This window comes from Dromaius novaehollandiae, chromosome 12, assembly GCF_036370855.1.
Source record: "Dromaius novaehollandiae isolate bDroNov1 chromosome 12, bDroNov1.hap1, whole genome shotgun sequence".
Taxonomy (NCBI): domain Eukaryota; kingdom Metazoa; phylum Chordata; class Aves; order Casuariiformes; family Dromaiidae; genus Dromaius; species Dromaius novaehollandiae.
This window is the reverse complement of record NC_088109.1, coordinates 16,030,663-16,049,799: the sequence shown is the minus strand read 5'-3', so window position 1 is coordinate 16,049,799 and position 19,137 is coordinate 16,030,663. Positions and strand designations below refer to the sequence as shown.

The window sequence follows — 19,137 nt, the reverse complement described above, 5'->3', positions numbered from 1 at the left end:
GGCGCTGGGCGCGAGGGCGGGGGCGCGGCGGTGCGCAGGCGCGGGGCGAGCCCGGCGGGCGCCGAGGGGAGTGGGCGCCAGGGCGGTGCTGTGGCGGGAACCCTGAGGCGCCGGGGGGGGAGCGGGGCGCGCGGCCCCGCGCTCGGCGCCTCGAGGACCCCAACGGCCGCGCCGCCATGAGCAACGGCCCCCAGCAGCATGCGGAGAGTCAAAGAGGTTTTGCGCCCTTTTGGGAAATCTGACTTTTAAATTATTCCCCGAATGACGCTAACAGCTTTGTGTAGTAATGAGAAAATACAGGCTATGGAAGCTGATGGAAACTCGCTTCTCATCGTCCAGGATCTTCGATATTTAGATGTATTTATAGCATCAGGAAGTTTTTTTACAGCTTTCTTCAGGTTAGTCACCACATATGTTAACTTCTTTTTTTTCCCCCTTTCTGCTAATCCACAGTATTAGTGTATATGTTTCCAACAATGTAGCAGGAGTGGAAGAAGGATGTTTTCTTTGGTTTTGATTGGGATTAGATTTTGGCCCTCTTTAAGCCCTCTGATTGCTTGTCAGAATAACTCAGTTAATAAATGCTCTTAAAAATAGTGAGCACAAGAGTCAGCAGGTCTTTGTACCTCTTCAGTCGTCATCTGTGAAACAGTGATAATGGTATTGATCTACTTAATACTGCACATGTGGGAGTGGGTGAAGGTGAAAGATGAAGGTTTTCTGAAATGTGAAGCTTTTCATTAATGGCTCATATGTGTGAGCATTGGAGATGCCTGTTCATACGTTGGCAAGTGGATTTTATTCAGATTTTTGCTTGTATTCTTTGTCAGAAGAGTACATGCTTCACGCTGTTATCTGTTTATATGTGCGGGGAAGGTTTGGCAGATGCCCAGTGGTAGACTACTCACTGGATGGCATGGAGCCATCTGCCCTTAAGATTTGAAATTGTTGGAAAGCTAGTCTTGGAAGAAAACAGGACTGTACAAACATGAGTCGAGGGGAACAGGGATGTCGGCTTGGTGACGCCACTGCCTGTTGTCAGTGTAAATATTTTTATTTAATTCTTCTTTTGTTTCAGCAATAAAAGGGCAGAAATTGACATGTACTCAAAATACAGTTTTAATTTACAAGCTCGGAATTGTCTGAAGCAATTTATTGTGTGGCTTTTGTTTGCTCATGTGCCAAAAGGTCCCATCGCTTATCCAGATGGTTGTTACCACACTCCCATACAAAGGTAGTCTGTTCATCACTATTGCATGAAGGGTACAACTGAGGATCCCAGAACACCATATTCAGAGCCTTTTCTGCCCATTTTCTGAGAGAGGGACCAATGGGAAGTCTTATAGCTCTTTTTGAGCACCCACTGCCTCTGTTACAGGATGTTCTTCGTAATATGGCTCTCATATTTTTATGTAGGGTAAGATTACTTCTGGTATCCATACAAAATGAACAAATTAAAAACAATCATAGCAGGTAGATTTGCCTCATCTCATCAGTTTGTCTGGATATTTATTCTGGACCTGTTTCCATTTCTATTGTTTTTTACAGCAGGCACCAAAATGGTTATATTCCTTTTCTTGAAACATAATTAATAATAATTGCTGCTTTTTCATATATCACCCCTATCTTGCTATCTTCTGATGGTCTCAAATGATACCAGAGCACACTGCACCTGCTCAATGTACATACTTTATCTGCTGATAGAACTGTTACAAGGAAATGGTTTTGATCAGTGAGAAAACCATATTTTGTTAGTTTCCACAAAAATACATTTCAGGTTTCTGATGAGATCTTCTTCCTTTTGCCAGTTGGGTGCTGAAGATGTTGCTGGTGGTAAGGAGGTAAAATGAAATTTAAAAAATGCTGCGAACATGATGAAAGAAAATAAAGAGTATAAATGTAAAGAACAAAAAGCTTTGGCAAGTTGGGTCAGGGGAAGAAAGAGAATCTGCAATTCCAGGGGAATAAAATTATTTTTCTTTCCCAGTCTCTTGCACAACAGCCAGCCACCTGACAATTGCCTGCTTTTGGCATTAACTCAGCTCTTGTATCAGCTTTTAACGTTTGTTGATAATTTTCTCTCATTTGTGCCTGTGTATATAAATCTGGTTATTTATATGAAAAAATGTGTTACCAGTAAATATTGTTAAGTCTCTGAAGAGCTACATTGTGTTAGCCTTCTGATATTTATATGTCCACATGTAACTAATCAGCTTCACAGGAACATAAACAGTGAAGGTCTGTTTATCCTCTCTGAAGGTCAGCGGACAAAATAAAGAGCATCCAAGGTCATATGAAGCACATTTCCAAGCTGTTTTACACCACAGTTTATTGCATGTCTTTGTATACTTTTTGTTTTGTAATGGTCAGAATTGATGACACATTTATGCAAGAGACTTGTCTGTGGTCGAGTTAATTGTAATACTGCATGCTGTGCAAGCTTTTCTTTCTCCCTAGGTTTGCATTAGCTTTTTAATTATTATTATAATAAGCACCCACATTAAAAGAATGCTAGAAAAGAAATTAGGAAATGTACTTGCAGGCTTAATTTTGTCCCCTCTATAATAATGTCTTTAATTTGCACAGCATGGCCAACACTTTTTTTTCCTCCACTGGGTTCCTGGTTTATTCAGCACACAATATAGAGTTAGAGCGAGTTGTGCAACTGATGAATCTGGCACCCAAAGTATTTCTATCTTTTTTTTTAAGATTATATCTTCTCATTATGTTTTTTTAGTATCTGAGAAGTATTCCTATATTTTTCTTGTACTCTTGCATTTATGCTCCCAAATGTTGAGGCTTCTTCCCCTCACTCTACCTGTCCTACCCAGTCCTATGTGATTTTGGAACGCAGTTAGTGGAACTATGATGGAGCTTCAGTGTTTGTCCTGCCAGCAGGAGAGGTGAAGCTGCAAGTTAAAAGTCAAAATAGTCTGTGTAATCTTGCACTGGGGAAAAATAATCAGATTAACCTTCCAGACCGGCTCTTAAAAAATAAAATAAATCCTGTTATAACAAGAAATAATTTACTTCTCAATAAACCTGTCAGCACCAACCAGAGCTCAGATGCTATATAAACGTATGTACATCTTGGATTAATTACATTTGCCTTCAAATGCACTACAAGCAATTCAGCACGAGGATAATGTGAGAACACATTAAATATTCTGATGGTTGATATTAGGAAACAGAATCTCTTGTTTAAGGGAAGTTGGATTTATTACCATGAGTATAGCTCTTGCATGTTGTCGTAGGTGAGCACTGGCAAGCCCTTTAAAACAAGTATGTTCCAAAGCAGTCCTGAATAGAAGTCAGGTTTAGGGGCTTCTATAAACAAAGTGATATCCTGCCCTTGGCCTGCTGAATTGTGGAATTCATTCCTGTGGGATGCCTTTGAAGCAAAAAATATGAATTAATAAGGAATAGATTCAGCAGTGGCTTTGAAATTCAGAGGTTGGCAGCAGCTTTTGGTTTTAGATCATTTGTTAATGCCAGGTAGAAGGAAATATCATCTATAGTTGCCCTGATTCAAGTACCCCTTGGTCTGACCCACTTAAGCTTCATGAATGAATCTAGTCAGAGTCCAGAGCATCTTAACACTGTAGGTACTATTTTTTATGCGTTGTCCTATACCAGCGTGGTTCATATTAAGAAGTTTTAAGCCAATATTAAATAATTGAAAGACCATATTAATAACTATAAAAAACATATTAAAGCCAAATGAGGTAGGTGTTGTATTTGTGACCCTTTAATCAGATTTGCTTGCCATTTTCCTGTGTTTAGCTGCCTGGTACCTAGTTTAGTTTACTGCAGATGTCAAACCTATCCAACCAACATCATGCAGCCATAGAGCTGAAGACAGACAGAGCTGTTTGATCATCTTATGCAAAATGCTGCAGACTTCAGGTCATTACCTTTCCCACAGTCCCCTCTATACTGAAGCCAGGAGCTTGGATTTGGCCATGTATTCTGTCTCAGGTAGTCACAGTAAGAGATTCTGTTTGCAAAGAGTGCATAAGCCTGGCTTCTTTCTGCAGTATTCTCCTCTTGTGCTTCTCTAGCATCTCCAGCTGTTTTATTAGGGATGTTAGAGGGTGCATCCCTGGCTGTTTCTTCCAGTTTCCAGTTTTGGACTTGCTGTTCTTGACTCCTAATCACTTTCTGAATCTGCAAGTATGATGTGCTTCCACAGTATCTCATGGCAGTAAGTTCTGAAAGTTAACTACCTGTCATGTAAAAAAGTATTCTCTTTAACCTGTTTTTAATCACTCTTCCTAGATTTACCAAATGGCTCCTAGTCCTAGTATTGCAGGATTTGGTGAATAATGGTTCTGTATATGTTCTTTTTGTGGCTTTGTGATTTTGTAAAACTTGATCTCACCTTGCCTGAGCTTTCTCCAAATTCTCCTCCAAAGACAGCTGCTCCATCCTCATAATTGCATTAAATACTCTGTTCTGTACATACCTTCTCAAATACTGCTATGTCTTTCTTGAGTACTGCATGCAGGTCTGGTCTTCACATCTCAGAGTGTGGTCTCACCATGGTTTTACACAGCAAAAAAACAATGTCGTCTGTGTTGCTACCGGTCTATTTTGTTGGGATTTTTGGCTGCCACATCACAATGCACTGAAGGTACACAGTCTTCATTTGAAGACATCAGGAGATGAAAAAATTTCCACTTCCCTCGGTATGTTTCTCCAATGATTAACCGCCCTCATTGTTAAAAACATGCCTAATTTTGTATTTGAAATTTTGTATGTTTAACTTCCAGACTTTGTTTTTTATGCTCTTTTCCTACCTACTGCTTTCTCCTATCACTAAAAATGTGCATATCCATCATCTAACTTTGTGCATAAGGTAGGCAAAACTTCTGAGTTTTCATTGTAGCAGAGGAAGTCATATTAACAAAAGAAAGAATGATCCTGGGCTAGGTACCAGGATGCAGAGATCCTTCAATACAGTGCACAAGATAAAACAGCTTCTCCTGCTTCTGTTTGTTTTTCTTCTTAGACAAATACTAAGTCTAAGAGATTAGAGCTTTGATATCTTAATGAGTCAGTTTGCTTGTGGCGGTAAGCAAGTTTCATTCAGAGTATGTATTTTTCTTGTTAGCTTTTAATGTGAGTGGAATGAGTACCGTATCTCAATAAATGATACTAGTACAAACACAGGGAGAAAAAAATTAGCCTTTTGAATAATGTATGTAACTACTGGTTTCAGTTGAAATATATCACTCTGTCACTAACTTTAGTTAGACAAACATATTTTGGTAATTCCTGGGAAGATAGTTCTCTGCATTCATGGATAAATCTCAAAGTATCAGTCCAGGAGAAATGTCATAATTTAATTTATGAACATGGGTAACTGATTCTGACACAAATTTTCAGGCAGTCATCAGTTTTAAAATACTCGATTTCATAAAACATTTGTCCTAGCTGTTACATAGATTTAAAAAGAAACATCTCTAAATTTTACCTCGGTCTTGTCTTACTTAGAGCATAAAAATGCCAGATGTATGAATCTCGATATAAGTACTCTCTGTGACATAAGATATGTGGGAAAACCATGTTGTTTGAACTACCCTGAGCAAGGCTACTTAGCAGATGTAAAATTTATGCATTTCATGTCAGGGAAGCTGTAAGCAACTGCACTCCAATGGGCAAACAGGAAATACGCAAATAAGAATTGTACTTCAGTCTCTGTTCCCTGATACTGAAAGCATTACCTGAAGATCTCACCATGAATTTAGTATTGAATTCTGGGCAGAGGGAGCCTGTGGAAATAGACCTGGAAAGGTCCTATAGTGGTAGCCAGTCACTCACAGGCTAGCCCTAACCCTGCTGCAATAGCTATGTAAAGTTTACAGTACACTGGTTACTAGTGTCACTAGTTACTGATTATTACTAAATAAAGGGAAAAGATTTTTACATTGTTTTGTTTTAAGAGAAGATATCAAATTAGCCAGCCTGTGATGTTATTTAGTCAGACTAATCTAAATCGAAAGTATCAATTTCTATTTCATTTTTCACCAGACCCTGTTCAAGCAAAAGCTTTATTGGGATTTAAGGATGTTTCCTTACAAAAGAACTCTGAAATTTGTTTCTTCCTTGAGCACTTCTTTTGCAAATCTGGAAGTTTTTTATGTATATTCTTGTCCCTTCCTTCCCTATCTTCTCACATTTCTACTTTATGCAATTCAGATTACCAGCATTTCTGTAATGCAGTCCAGATCTGCCACTACCTGTCCTCTGCAATACCATAGATAAGCATCTGTCTATCATTGCTCCATGACTGCAGCTCCTATTTTCACATCCACCATTGTCATTTTTGTCCACTGAATGTTATTAACAGTTTCTCTGCCATATACACATCTTGGTATTTTCCCATACCATTTATCTTCACTAGCTTCCTGCCAAATAACATTGCCATTCTCAAAACTTCATCTCTAAGGGTTGCCTCAAAACCATCATCTCTTCCTCTCACCTTCTGCTCAGCTCCTCCGTTGTGGCAGTTTAAGCCACATTCTTTCAGAATCAGCCTGTGAGTCTTTCCCTCCTCTTTCAGCATTTGATCCCTCACTGCAAGGAGAAAGCAGTTAACGTGTTTCACTGTTTCCAATATTCGTATGTCTCTGCCCCGTCCTTTCATGCCTACAGATCCACTCTATGCATGGAACTCCACTTATCTGAACACATGGTAATATCAAATTGTACTGTGTGTGAAGAGTACGTTTTACCAGTCCTTCCATCTCAGCTCAGTGTAAACTGACTCACTAATTCTAAGTACTAAAATTGCAGTAATAAATGTAAATTACAACTGTAATAAATGAGCTTTATCCACCAAATCCCCAACCTTCATTTTATATTTTACTCTGAAAGCCCTTTTATGAGCTATATTACATCTGTTAGCACTTGTTTTAATTAAACTTATAGCACAGCATGCAGTTCGGTTAATCAGTTCTCCAAAGCTCCATTCAGTTTTCAGAGAAAACTAGTAAGTCCCAGTTGCTTTTTTCTATCATTCTTCACATGCTGTGCTTTAGCATGCATTATGAAAATGTTGATGGAGGATTATATATCTCAGCAGAGGATAATGGGACATGAAACTTCCTACTTCTATGTTATTTTTCCAATTTAGTTCAGGTTCTTAAGTCATAAACCTATTTGACTACAGGCTTGAATGTCTGCATTAAATGAACAGGTGGTCTCAGCTTCCAAGCTAGAGAATTACAAGGCCATCTCACCATTTTTAGATCCCTCATTGTCAACCTCAGCAAAAATACAAAAGTACTGACTGGTTTTTAGGGCTGAAAAATGCTTGCTGCCTGCAACTATGAGTTAAATCAGGTCTGTATCAGAAACTAATTGGATGGCTGTTGCTTGTACAGTGCCTCTCCTGAGTGACTGTGACTTTCATTCCCAAGGCTATCGGCCCAAAAAATCATGTTAGAAAAAGGAGACTCTGTTTTTATAGAATGCAGTGGCACAACCTTTTGCTACAGTTGTTTTGATGTGTCTCTCCATTGACATCTAGTGTCCATACAGAAAGATCTTTAGGTTCCTCACAGCTGTGTTGGCAATATTTGTTTCTAAATCTGTAGACATTTTTCCATGCATAGTTATTAAACCCTCTTGTAAGTAGTTATTAAGACTTCACGTTAGTAATACCAGGTCGGCCAGTAGGTGAGACTGATGGTGAAAATACAGGAATCTTGCGACACTTAATGTTTTTGATAAGCAGTGACATACATAGCTTGTGTGTACTAGGCTTCTGTGTTCAGAATGTTTCCTGAAATCTTTTCAATGCTTTGTAGTTCAAAAATGCTATCCTTTTTAAACTTATACCGTGAATACCTGTAAAATACTTTCAATCTCTATTATTTTTGGTCAAAGCGTACAAGCAATTGTGAGCCAGTAAATATTCAATACAGAATTTATGAAATTTTATACTTCTATAGTTAAGCATTGCTCTAATTTTGTTCTATTAAGCAAGTCTTTTTCAATTATAGAAGCCTGTTAAGCTCTGTCTTCGTTATGCTCCATTATATCAATTAAAGCTATTTAATGAAGAATTATTTTTTTGTCTGCTGTTACTTTAACAATGATGACATGAGATATTTTCATATTTATCTATAATTAATATGGTAGAAATTCTAAGTTATTACAAAAGGATTTGCTGTTTTGCTTTTGCAAAATCTTGAACAGTGGCTGTGAGCAATTAATCATGTTGTTATTATACACTTTGTTCCATAATCAACTGCACCTTAGAAGTACTTCTTCCTGCCTGCTACTCCTTCAGTCAGCATTAAGTGCTTTTGTTCGGGTAGTACCCACAGGAGCTACATTAGAATCATAGCCCTGCCATGCTAGGTACTAGAACAATGTGGAAAAGCCCGTCCCTGCTCAGAAAACTTTCTGTATGTTTCTATTTTGAGCATTTCCATTGTTAGAATCTGTTTTCAAGAGCAGTTATTTCAAATCAGTTATTTTATGAAAGCTTAAAAAGATTTGTTGCTCTAATACTTGATGTGTGCTATCTCTCTGATTATGAAAAAAAGGCCATCCAGCAAAGAACTTGTGATCAAAACATGTAATTAATATACAGGTATAGATATTAACTTCAGATTTACCTAGCAAACATGTATATTGGATCTCCAACTTCCAGTGCTCGAGAGTTTTAAGACCAGTAAGATTCTTGGGTTTGGTCTGCCATTTTGTGTGAAGATCAGACTGAGCTGAGGGTTAAGGTTTTCTATATGCTCTTTATTTTGTTCTTGTAAATATTCAAGTTGCAGTCCCAGCTTCTTTCTCTAGAGCTGGTGTGTGCTACAGATACAGAACTTATCCTCTGAACAGAGAAATAGCTTCAGTTGCCCAGCAGCAAGCCCTCTGGGTGCTGAGTATGCTGACAGGCTATGATGGGAGAGTCTCACAACCTTTCAACCAACAAAATTTGGTGACGAATTGTGGTCTCTGTTGATAAGCTGAAGTGCAGCAGGAGACACCCACTAACACTGCTGACAAATCATTAAGATCAGTGCAGTAGCCTTCTCAGAGCCACAGTTCCTGTCCAGGATTGACCGTGTGGCTTTGAGGGCTCACGGACCCCATCACCTCTTGCCTTTGCTTTTATGTTTCATCCCTTTGCCCAAACTTTCCTCTGTAGCTCATAAGCTCTAGAAGAGCTTTCTCTTACTCTTGGTTTGGTGATACTCCACACAGTGGGGCATTGTAGGCCCTATACTTTTCACTACTACTGTTTAATAATAAAGCCTTTGCCTTGGAATGACAGGAAACCTGCTGAAAAAGAGTTAGAACACCCTTGACCCTTTTCTGTGAAGGTCAGAGAAGGGTGATACAACACTGCCTACACTCTCTGGAAAAGTATCATCATTTTCTCTGACTGTCAAACATTTCTCCTCTTCTTCCTTTGTCTGTTCTACATTATTTTAAAATACTCGTTACATTAGCCCAGCTGTCAGACAACCTGTATTGAAACTGCCTGCTGAATCAATTGGTCCAGAATAAGAGTGAAAGCATCATTAAAATGCATCCTGCTTAGAGTATTCATAATTTCAATTTAAAGTAAAACAGGTAGGCATGTGATCATGAGAGATAAAGGAATGTGATATAAGTAATTCATTCAGAGCTGTGCATTAGTGGGGTACTAGCAAAGCTTTAGCAGCAGCCTGCCAGAGTCTTTAATTTGAAACTGCTTTATAGTGAGAGCTAGGAATCTTTGTTCATATCTGCCCTTTCTGTGATCTTTGGCCACCCTGACATTCATCCCTGGTAGGACTCAGTGCTTCGAACAAGCCCAAATTCTCCATACTGTCAATGAAAGGAAGCAGCAGCTGCAGCCAAGAGCATCATGTTGCTAAGGCAACACATCCGCAAGTCCCTAGGGACTGCGTTGCCTCGGTGACACCAGGCCGGCAGACACTGCTGGATCAAATTGTCTCAAAGCAGCTGCCCCCCAAAAAGCAGGGCAGCCCCGGCCCTGAGGGGAGAATGCTAAACGAGCAAAGGGGATGGCCTAAAGAGTGTGTGTGTGTTCACAGCCTGTTTTGGGATTTGGAGAGGGTGACTGGTGTGCATGTTTCTTTGCAGGTAGAGAGGGAGACAAGATTACTACCAAAAGGAGCTTACCATTTCAAGTGTTAAGGTAAGACAGCAGGAAAAGACAATGTCAGCAGGAGGGGATTAACTGGAGGAAACAGGGACTGAGGTTTATATAATCAGAACTTGTAAACATTTTGCAACATCAGAAACAATTGGAGAGCAAAGTCACTTGTTATGTTATGCATCTATGAATGGAGGTAATCTTGAATATCCACTTAGGATAGTCCAGTGTTGCATTATGGTGAATAAACATTACAGTGCCTTGTAGGCAGAGGATTAAACACTGATTTACACAGGCAAATGCCTGTGTTAATACAGTCGGGCATACAACCACCCACTTGTGTGGCTACAGGCAATCCAGCGAGCAGACCCAACTGGTGGGAAAATGTTGACAAGTTTTCAAGAGCCCATAGACCCTGTATCACAATGGTGATCATGGAGATCACCAACAAAATCATTCTCTGGACTTCACCAGAGTCATTTGTATACCTGCTAATAAGTGGAAGGGGTTCAAAATTTTATGCATAGACATCAATTATCCCAAGCACTTGAAGAAAAATTTAAGTAGCAGGAATATGATAAAGGACAGAAGAACTTAAGCAAAAAGGCAGGTAATTTCCTTGTCATTTGTCTATTCCTGTTGTAGGAATATTTTCTCTCTTCACCCTGTAGTATTAAAAAGCCTCTTGCCCACTGTAGTAAGCTCTTGAATAAATAGCATCTCTTGAACTCAAGCCTCTGTGTCCTGTTTTGTGTTAGCTATGCTTTGTTTTTTCTGCTTATTTTTTAAGCCTTATACTGATTCTTGCAGAAGAGCTTAGCCTGCTTTAAGGGGTCTGGTGTTAGTTTTAGTCTCTGGAGACATCACTATATGCTCTAGTGTTCCTGTTTGTAAGTGAACACTGCCTGTACTTACAACTATATCCTTATTACTTGGTTTAGCCTTATACTTCTGATACTGGCCTTACTCTCTCTGAGCCCTTCTTTGTGCATTTTCAGCAAGACATTTGCTGTCTTTATTCTCACAATCAAAGCCATGGTTAATTGTGTTTATAAAGGATTCCTGAACTGTGAGAAAAGTTTCCCAGTGTGTGATTTTGCATCATTTAGCCATGAAAGGATGCTGTTTTCCCTGACCTCTTACTGCTTTTTTTCAGCAACTCTGGTAATTGCATCTGTAGCCTTGGGATTCACACTTTCCTTTCGCATTAAGGAAAGATCCAACCTTTCCTTACCCTCTCCCAGCTGAATCTCACATCTGGTTCCTCCTTTATTCTGTGGCTCAACCGTACCAGCTCTTTTTTTTGGCTTCTGTAAATGCAGTCTTGTCTCATTTCCAGATTAAACTCTGCCACAACGCTCACTTTCCTGGCTCATCATTTCAACCACTTTGCTTTTCTGTGTCTTTTCTCAATCTGCCTTCCCCCTGCATACACATTTCTCACCATCTCTTTCAAGATTTTTTTATAACCTGTCCTCAGCTGATCATTCACAGTCAGTAGTCGTTCTTCTGATGGCGTCCACCTTCACTGTTTCAAACAGGCATTTCAGGGCTTTTCCATGGCTTCCCATCACAGCTGGGAAGGGCTTTCCAGAAACACCTGCGAAAATGGCTGGTGCCCTGAGACCAACGTGCCTCATTGATACCGCGTGCTCCCATCTGCTGGATACATTCAACTACCATGTTTTGCTTCATTCTTAAACTCAAGATGCCTTAGGGAAGGGACTTGTCTTTTGTTGTGTTCAGCACAGTGAGAACCTGAAAAATGACAGCCCCCTAAGCTGTGCAGCATACATCCCAAACCTGCGTATCTGTGATTCTGATGTCACCTCAAAGCTGCCTCTTCCCCAAGCTGATGCTTCATGTTATTTGCAGTAATGCAAGGGAGCATTCCCTTTCAAATACACAGAAGTGATATCAATTCCTTGATGTTTAATTTGCAGTCAAGAAGAAATTATAGGCAACATACAGAAAAAAAAATGGTTCCTCTCTTTAAACCCCGTTAAAGGTTGCCATTCTCTGACTCACAGCCAATGCAAACCCATTGAAAAAGACACAGCCTAGATCTATACAGTTGTTTAGAGGGACCTAAAAGATAATTTATTGTTCAAAGAACTGTTGTGAATTATTAAAGCAAGCACTCTGCCTTGCTTAACTCAGGTCCTCCTTCAGATTTTGAGAGTTTATTTCTCTTCGTCATCCAGAGCATTTTTAAATGTGCTGAATATAAGTTTGTCAATGAAATGGCAAGTTTGCTAGCAAGTTCTGCTTTCTCTGTGTATTTGCAGGAGAATCTCAGTACAGAGCATATGCATTGCAGGTGTTTCTTTGTTCATATTTAATGATAGGAGGAAGAAAAATGTAATTATGCCTTGTCTTGCTCACTCTCCTCCCTGCCTGTAAGTATTTGAACTCTCTGAGATAAAGGCAAGTGGTAATGTATCTTTTCTGACAACTGAGCGCTTCCCAGAGGCAAATCAGAAGTGCCTCTGCCCAAATCATTCAACATTGTGCAGTTTCTATGTGAGCAGTCTCTCATTTAAAGGAACACAGCCAGTCTTTCATAGACTTTCATTGTACAGACAATATTTCAAGTACCTAAAATTGATCAAAGTTAGAAGTACAGTGTTTCCTGTTTGTTTTCTTTATATGTTTGACAACCCAATTGGATATTGCTAGCTTCACTTTTTTCACTGACTAGTTGGCTGATTTCTTCCTATCTGAAAAGTCTTATGCATATTATTAGATTTGAAGGTGCCCCATCAAAATGGGGCTTGGCTAGAAAATGGGCATTTTTTTTCTATTTAGTCATTTTAGAAAAACTGGAATTAATGTGACTAGCAAGGGGCCAGGTTGAGAAGACTACCTGGAGCTTAAGGTCTGTACAACAAAGTAAACTGCCTATTTTACACTCTAAACCTATCAACCCCTTTTAAAGCACAGCATAGGGTTACAAAGATCTGCTGCCAAAGAAACCTAGGGAGAGACTCTAAACAAGGGAAAATGTATTCCAGCTGCTTGGGATCAAAATCCAAATCTCAGACATGCAAACAAATAGCCCAGATGCAGAAGCCAATAATTAGTTGCTGAAAAATACTGTGGCAAATGTGAAACTGAGAAAGGGGTGGGAAGTATGGGAAAAAAAAGGATGAAAGATTGGAAAATGCCCTTGCAGTAGCAAAGATGTAGCTAAAACAGAGGATTTGGATATGTGAGCAATAACCCAAGGGATTACAAGAGAGAATTTCTTGGGAGTTATCAAGTTGCACAGTGACAGTGCTGGTGTTTGGAAAGAATGTTACTTGAAGCTTGGTTTAATTGGAAAGAGCATGTTTCTATTACAGTTTTGTTCCATTTTATTTAATAAAAAGGGAAAAAATACAGGGAAGATAAGTGCTTAGGGCAGAAGAGGTTGAATAAAATGAAAAGAATCCTCCCAAAGAGCTTCAGTAACGAGAGACAATCTAAACATAAGGGCCAGTGCCAGGTTTCCACAATGCAAAAATGTGTCCAGGACCAGCAAAGGGCAGTTGCCTCCCAAGGGACAGGGAGCCAGGAGCTGAGCAAAGCCGACAGCGACAGCACCCAAGGCCCTGTTCCATGGTGTCAGCTGGAGTCAGTGGACTCCAGTGTGTTGGGCTCTGGTTGTTGTTTGGGAGAGGAGAAGGAGCTGAACTTCAGTAAAGTCCAGGTGTTTGAAGATGTAAGGCAGGAAATAATGGTGGATATTTACAACTGGAAATCAAAACATGTTGGGACAGACATTTCTGAAGAGCAAGCGACTTGCTGCACAAGGAATGTCACCCTCAAACAACAGAAGTAACACACTTTAAGTTTCTCAAATAACATAATTATTAATTTCCTTTAGCTTGAGATTTTGATTATCAAAGAACTAAACAATGAGGGCAAAAATGACAAAACTCAAAACAATCCACTTTTTTTATTTTGCTTCAAGAAAGTAACTGACCAAGTAACAGACATGAAAGATCTGTTTCAGCAGCTATTTTCTTCAGCTAAAGCAAAGAGGAAGTGATGCTGTCTTTATTAAACATGCATGTTTTCAGACTGAAGCTCAATGTAAGAATAAGAAATGATGGTTTCTCTCATTAAAGGGCACAGTTGCTGAGTTATTCATACCACAGGGTTCAGCTTGTGCTCACAGTTAAAAGCAAATGGCTTAAAAATGTATTTTAAAATAGTCTGGTACTTAGGGAAAGATAATCTTGAACTTTACACATTTTTGCAGGAAAAGACCCAATAAATCAGGTAAAATAGATAAGGCAGCAAGCACTCACTATATCAGCAATTCAGTCTTTCAGACTGCCGAGAAAAACTGCCCTTAGGAAAATGAGATTATTTATATAGAATGACAGATTTGTTGTTAATCTCTAAATTCATAATGAAACAGATTAGGCAAACCTTAGAAGTGGTATTTGATAACCAGGAGACGTCTCAAGGAACACTCTTTTGAAAATGAATACTCTGCTCACTGACATAAATTAGAGAAATTAAAGAAGACTGCCCAGTCCTTTCAGTTATGAATGGAAACCTCTTTATATTGTTTTTTTTTATGCAGAGGAGCCACTTAAGCAGTACTTAGGGCAAGGAAGTTCTTGAGAAAAAAGCCAGTCATCAAGAATAACTAAAACAAGAGCAGGACATTAAACAGCAGTGAAATTCTTAAGATTAGAAGTACACAGAAAAGTATACTAAGAATTAATAGAAGTTGAATAAGTTTACGGCATTTGACCAAAAAAATCTGATATTTTCTGAAAAAGAAAATCAAGTGGTAAGAACTATTGATTTGAGTATAGGAATTCAGGAGCAATGCTTTTCAAGAAGAAATAATCAGCAAACGATAGTTACACATTGTAGTGAAAATGTGTACTACTTTTGTTGTTTACTTACTAAAAAAACCTTTATAAATGAGATACTCTGAAGTTAAAAAGATTACCTACATGTAACAATTTATGAGCAGTTACATCAATTAAATGTATAAAGAAATAGCAAAATAAAACAATACAGAAAACAAACAAATGTAAAACTTAGTAAAACCACAAGAAATTATGGCTTACTAGCTGAATTCTACAAAGTATTTGAAACCCTTTGAGAGGTACTTGTATTTGCATTTAGTGTGGAATGAGATTCCAGTCTGTGAAAAAGAAATACTGTCTTTTTTCTCCTAAATGTGGAAACCCCCTGTTCTCCTCGAGCCCTTTGTGGATTCATAGGCAGTCTCGTATTTTGATACAGTCTGATATCACTACTGAATCCTGAGCTGTTTATATTTTTGTCCTCACCAGTTATAATCCATTAACTGGGCTAGAACAAACAGAGATCAAACTGAATTTAGTAAGGCTAGGCAGATGCCAGGTAATATTCATAAAGCACTTGCAATCATTTATAGTGCCAGATCAAAAAGACGTCTGTTATTATTTGACACAGAGAAGGCTTTGAAAGAAGAGAGTGGAAGTTCCCGTTTAAAGTCCTCTCCCAGGTGAACCTTTGTCCTCAGTCTTTTCAATAATTAAATGATTTAAACAAAGCTCATGCTGTCTGAGGCAGGGGGAGTCTCTAGATGATGACTCTTCAGTCATATTTTCTGTGAACCTGTAAGTTTATGAATCTCTGAGTTATTCCTTATGCCAATTTGAAAACAGCTATGTAAATAATGAAATTTTATTTCCCAGTTTTATTAACGTGGTCATCTAGGTGAGGTTTTGTGCCATAGATAACCCTAACATTTCCTTAAAACATACATCAGAGGAAACCAATGATTTTGAGAAAATTCTCAGCTTCAAAGTAAATTTTGGAAAATTTCAAAAGTTATACAGTTGTCAAAGTTCTTCCTTCAGAAAATACTTGTGAGTAAATATTTAACAGATTTCAAGATTCTTAGCAATCAAATTTCAGAGAAATCTAGAACAGCCATAGGACTAATATGCCAAACAGCTCCTTTAACAACTAGAAGAAAAACTAACCATAATCAAGATGAGTATTTTCCATGGATATCTCATTTCAAGATCTTATAATTATTCTTAACAAAGCTTTAGCAGGTGAGTTGAAGTGTGAGTAGAAGGTAAATGAGATATGAAAAAAACAGTAATTTTATAGGAAACACTCTAAATACTGTGTGCAGAGTATTGTACATATTACTGTTGCTACCAGCTGAGTCAGATAAAAAAACAATGGGTTGGGCATTGCTTTCCTCAGAAAAATACTAGTTGTTTATTGATGGTATATACATGTTGCTAGATTACATGGATTAAGTGAAAAAAGACATCCTTTACAAATGTATACATAACCTTCAGCAAAGAATGCTCTGAGTTTTGTAGTAGTATTACACATAATTAAAATTTTTCAGAAATGATGGGCCAGAGGGTTTTAATTATAGAAGAAGGTTTTAATTATAGAAGAACCTATAGAAGACACGGTATTAGCCAACTATTCAATAAAGAAAATTTTTGAGCATATTTAAAAATCAATACCAATTTTAGTTAATCACTCTGTCAGTGCCCACGGGAAAATAATAGAGAATAAGAAAATATCAGTATGCCTCTACAGAAACTATGACCTATCCACATCTGAAATATACTTTCTATCAAAAAATGGTATGTTGAACTAGAAGTAAAAATGGGAAAAGGAGGATCATGACTTTGTACAAGGAGAGATTAAACAGGCTATCTGCTTGGGAAAGGACACCTAAGAGAGAAAGGACCATAAAATCATGTGTGATATCAGAAAGATGAAAGGGAAACAATTTGTTCGCATTGCTCACAAGATAAGAATAAGGAGACACCAATGACATCACACAGCGGATGTAAAACAAAGCAGCACATAATTAAATACTAGAACTCTTTGTCACTGGATGTTACAGAGGCCAAAAATAGAAATGTATTCACAAGGTGATTATATTGAAAATCCAGCTAAGAGCTCTTAAATGCAAAGGTCCAAATACAACCTCTGGCTCAGTAAATTCCTAAACTGATGTGGATAGGCAGAAACTGCGATAGTATCCTGGGGAAGTATCACCAGAGAATTGCTTGGTTTCTCATGTTTTTCTTCTATTTCACTACTGGAGGCAGAACCTCGGGCTAAGAGGATCATTGGTCTGGTTAAGTGAAGCAGTGCTTACGCTGTCAGATGGGATCATATGTTTTTACATTTTCCAGAAAGATTATTAGCAACAATAAATTCTGGTTAATTAGGAAACAAAAATAAAAAGACAACTAATTTACATTTGTCTTTGCTGATGACTTCCTTAACAAAGCAGTGTCTTCAAACTGTGCTGTGTGAAGAAGACGTGGATAGGCAAATTATCCTGGAAGGATAGACTTTGATCTGAAAAAAAGGCTCAGAAACCTCACTTTCCCCAAGTTATTAGATAAGCACTGAAGGTACTGTTGCAGTCGAAATGGCTGTGCCGCTGCGGGTTTTGCTTATGCCAGAGGCCCAGAATTACAGCAGTTTGAGTGTTGAAGGAGAGAGGTGGGGGAGCCATGCCCCCCATCACCAATTCCCACCTGGACGTTTTCCCTGCACACATTCTCTGCTTGCTCCTACTTCCCAAGTGAGTGCGTGAGACAACGCTTTGTGAGAGGGCTATGCAGATCAGTCACTGGGCAGTGCCAGTCCCCAGTATCAGCAAGCATCTCTGGCGTTTATTTTTAACTGTGCCTGAGCCTCCCAGCGTGACAGCCCCATGCTCACGTGGGTCCCCGTGGGCAGCACCAGCAGCACACTGCTGGCAAGCTGCAGGTGACCTGAGCACCCCCCTCTTCTGCTGCATGGACACAGGCACTGCAAATGCTCCTTCAGCCTCACAGCTCTCCCTCTGCATGGGAGAAAAGTTCTGTTATGTCTGTTTCGGACCTCCCCAGGGACAGTCCCTCCCCGCTGGTCTTGGGTCTGTGTTTGTCATGCCTCGCCTACCAGGTGGCTGGTGTCAGACTCACTGTGGCAATTGCTGCTGCAATTCTAGTAATGGTGGAAAATGCAGAGATCCGTCATCTGTGTCCTCAGCCACACAGGCTTAGTACCGAGAGGCAATTGAACACGTTCCTTTTGTGAGTGTTAATGAGAGAAACGCCAGGAGTGACTCTGCCTTGCAGCTGCCTGCGCCTCTGGAACAAACAGTCTGTCACAAAGGAGCGGGTAATTCTTTTAGCTGGACCCATCAGTTAAGAAGGAAAATGGAAAAAAAAACCAGTATTTTATCAGCACACGAGAACTGCTCATCTCAGGATGAGCCCATTTCATGCCCATCTTGTGATGCTGGCGAGTGCCTAGGTCCCCAGCAGCCCAGTGCGGAGGAGGCAGGACCACCTCAGAGCATCTCGCCAGTGTGGAGGAAGTTAAACTTTGCTGTCCAACACAGCTTCTGCTGAGTGGGGACAGAGTGGAGCTGGGATGAAAAGGCTGGGAAAGGTTTCTGCTCCTGTCCTTGCTAGGGCCTGGTAGGTGAGGATGGATACTGCTGCATCTGGAAAGGCTCCAGGATGCTTCCATCCTTTGCCAGTTCCTGAACTTTGGCTCAGGCCAGGAGGCAGTAACTGAAGCAGATAATTGCCTGGCAGTGTTTGATACAGAGTCAAGGCCTGGGGGGAGGGATGAGTGGGGAGGATCATGTTTCAGAGGGAAGTGGTTTTTTTTAGGATTTGTCTATACAAGCAATCAGGGGCTTTTCTCAAATGCTTTGGCTTAACCTGAGCAGAAGGACTCACTGTAATTTTGCACCTTTTCAGCATTTCAGCTGGTTCTGTTGAAATCTACTCAGGGAATAAAGATGGGATGAAAACTGATTCCCTCACCTTTGGTCTACCAGGGCAGAGAGAAAGTGTTCAAGGCTAGATCAAAGTTTAGAATTTTTCTATTATAAGAGTGGGTAGAGGAAGGAGCAAACATCTGCCAGCAATAAATAACTTAGGAAATAACAAAAATATAGCTGCTAGGATATGCTTTCAGCATTGGGGCATCCAGGCAGCTTAATATTTGCTTAGATATTACAGTTTGTT

The 19,137-nt window shown here is 39.4% G+C and overlaps 1 long non-coding RNA gene across 1 annotated transcript; it reads left to right on the top strand.

The window, feature by feature from the left end:
- Positions 1 to 30: 30 nt before the first annotated feature.
- LOC135329704 (uncharacterized) lies at positions 31 to 17,312 on the top strand. The gene is made up of 3 exons (XR_010391281.1): positions 31 to 398; positions 10,111 to 10,165; positions 11,665 to 17,312. It is a non-coding gene; the product is annotated as an uncharacterized LOC135329704 (long non-coding RNA).
- Positions 17,313 to 19,137: the final 1,825 nt, after the last annotated feature.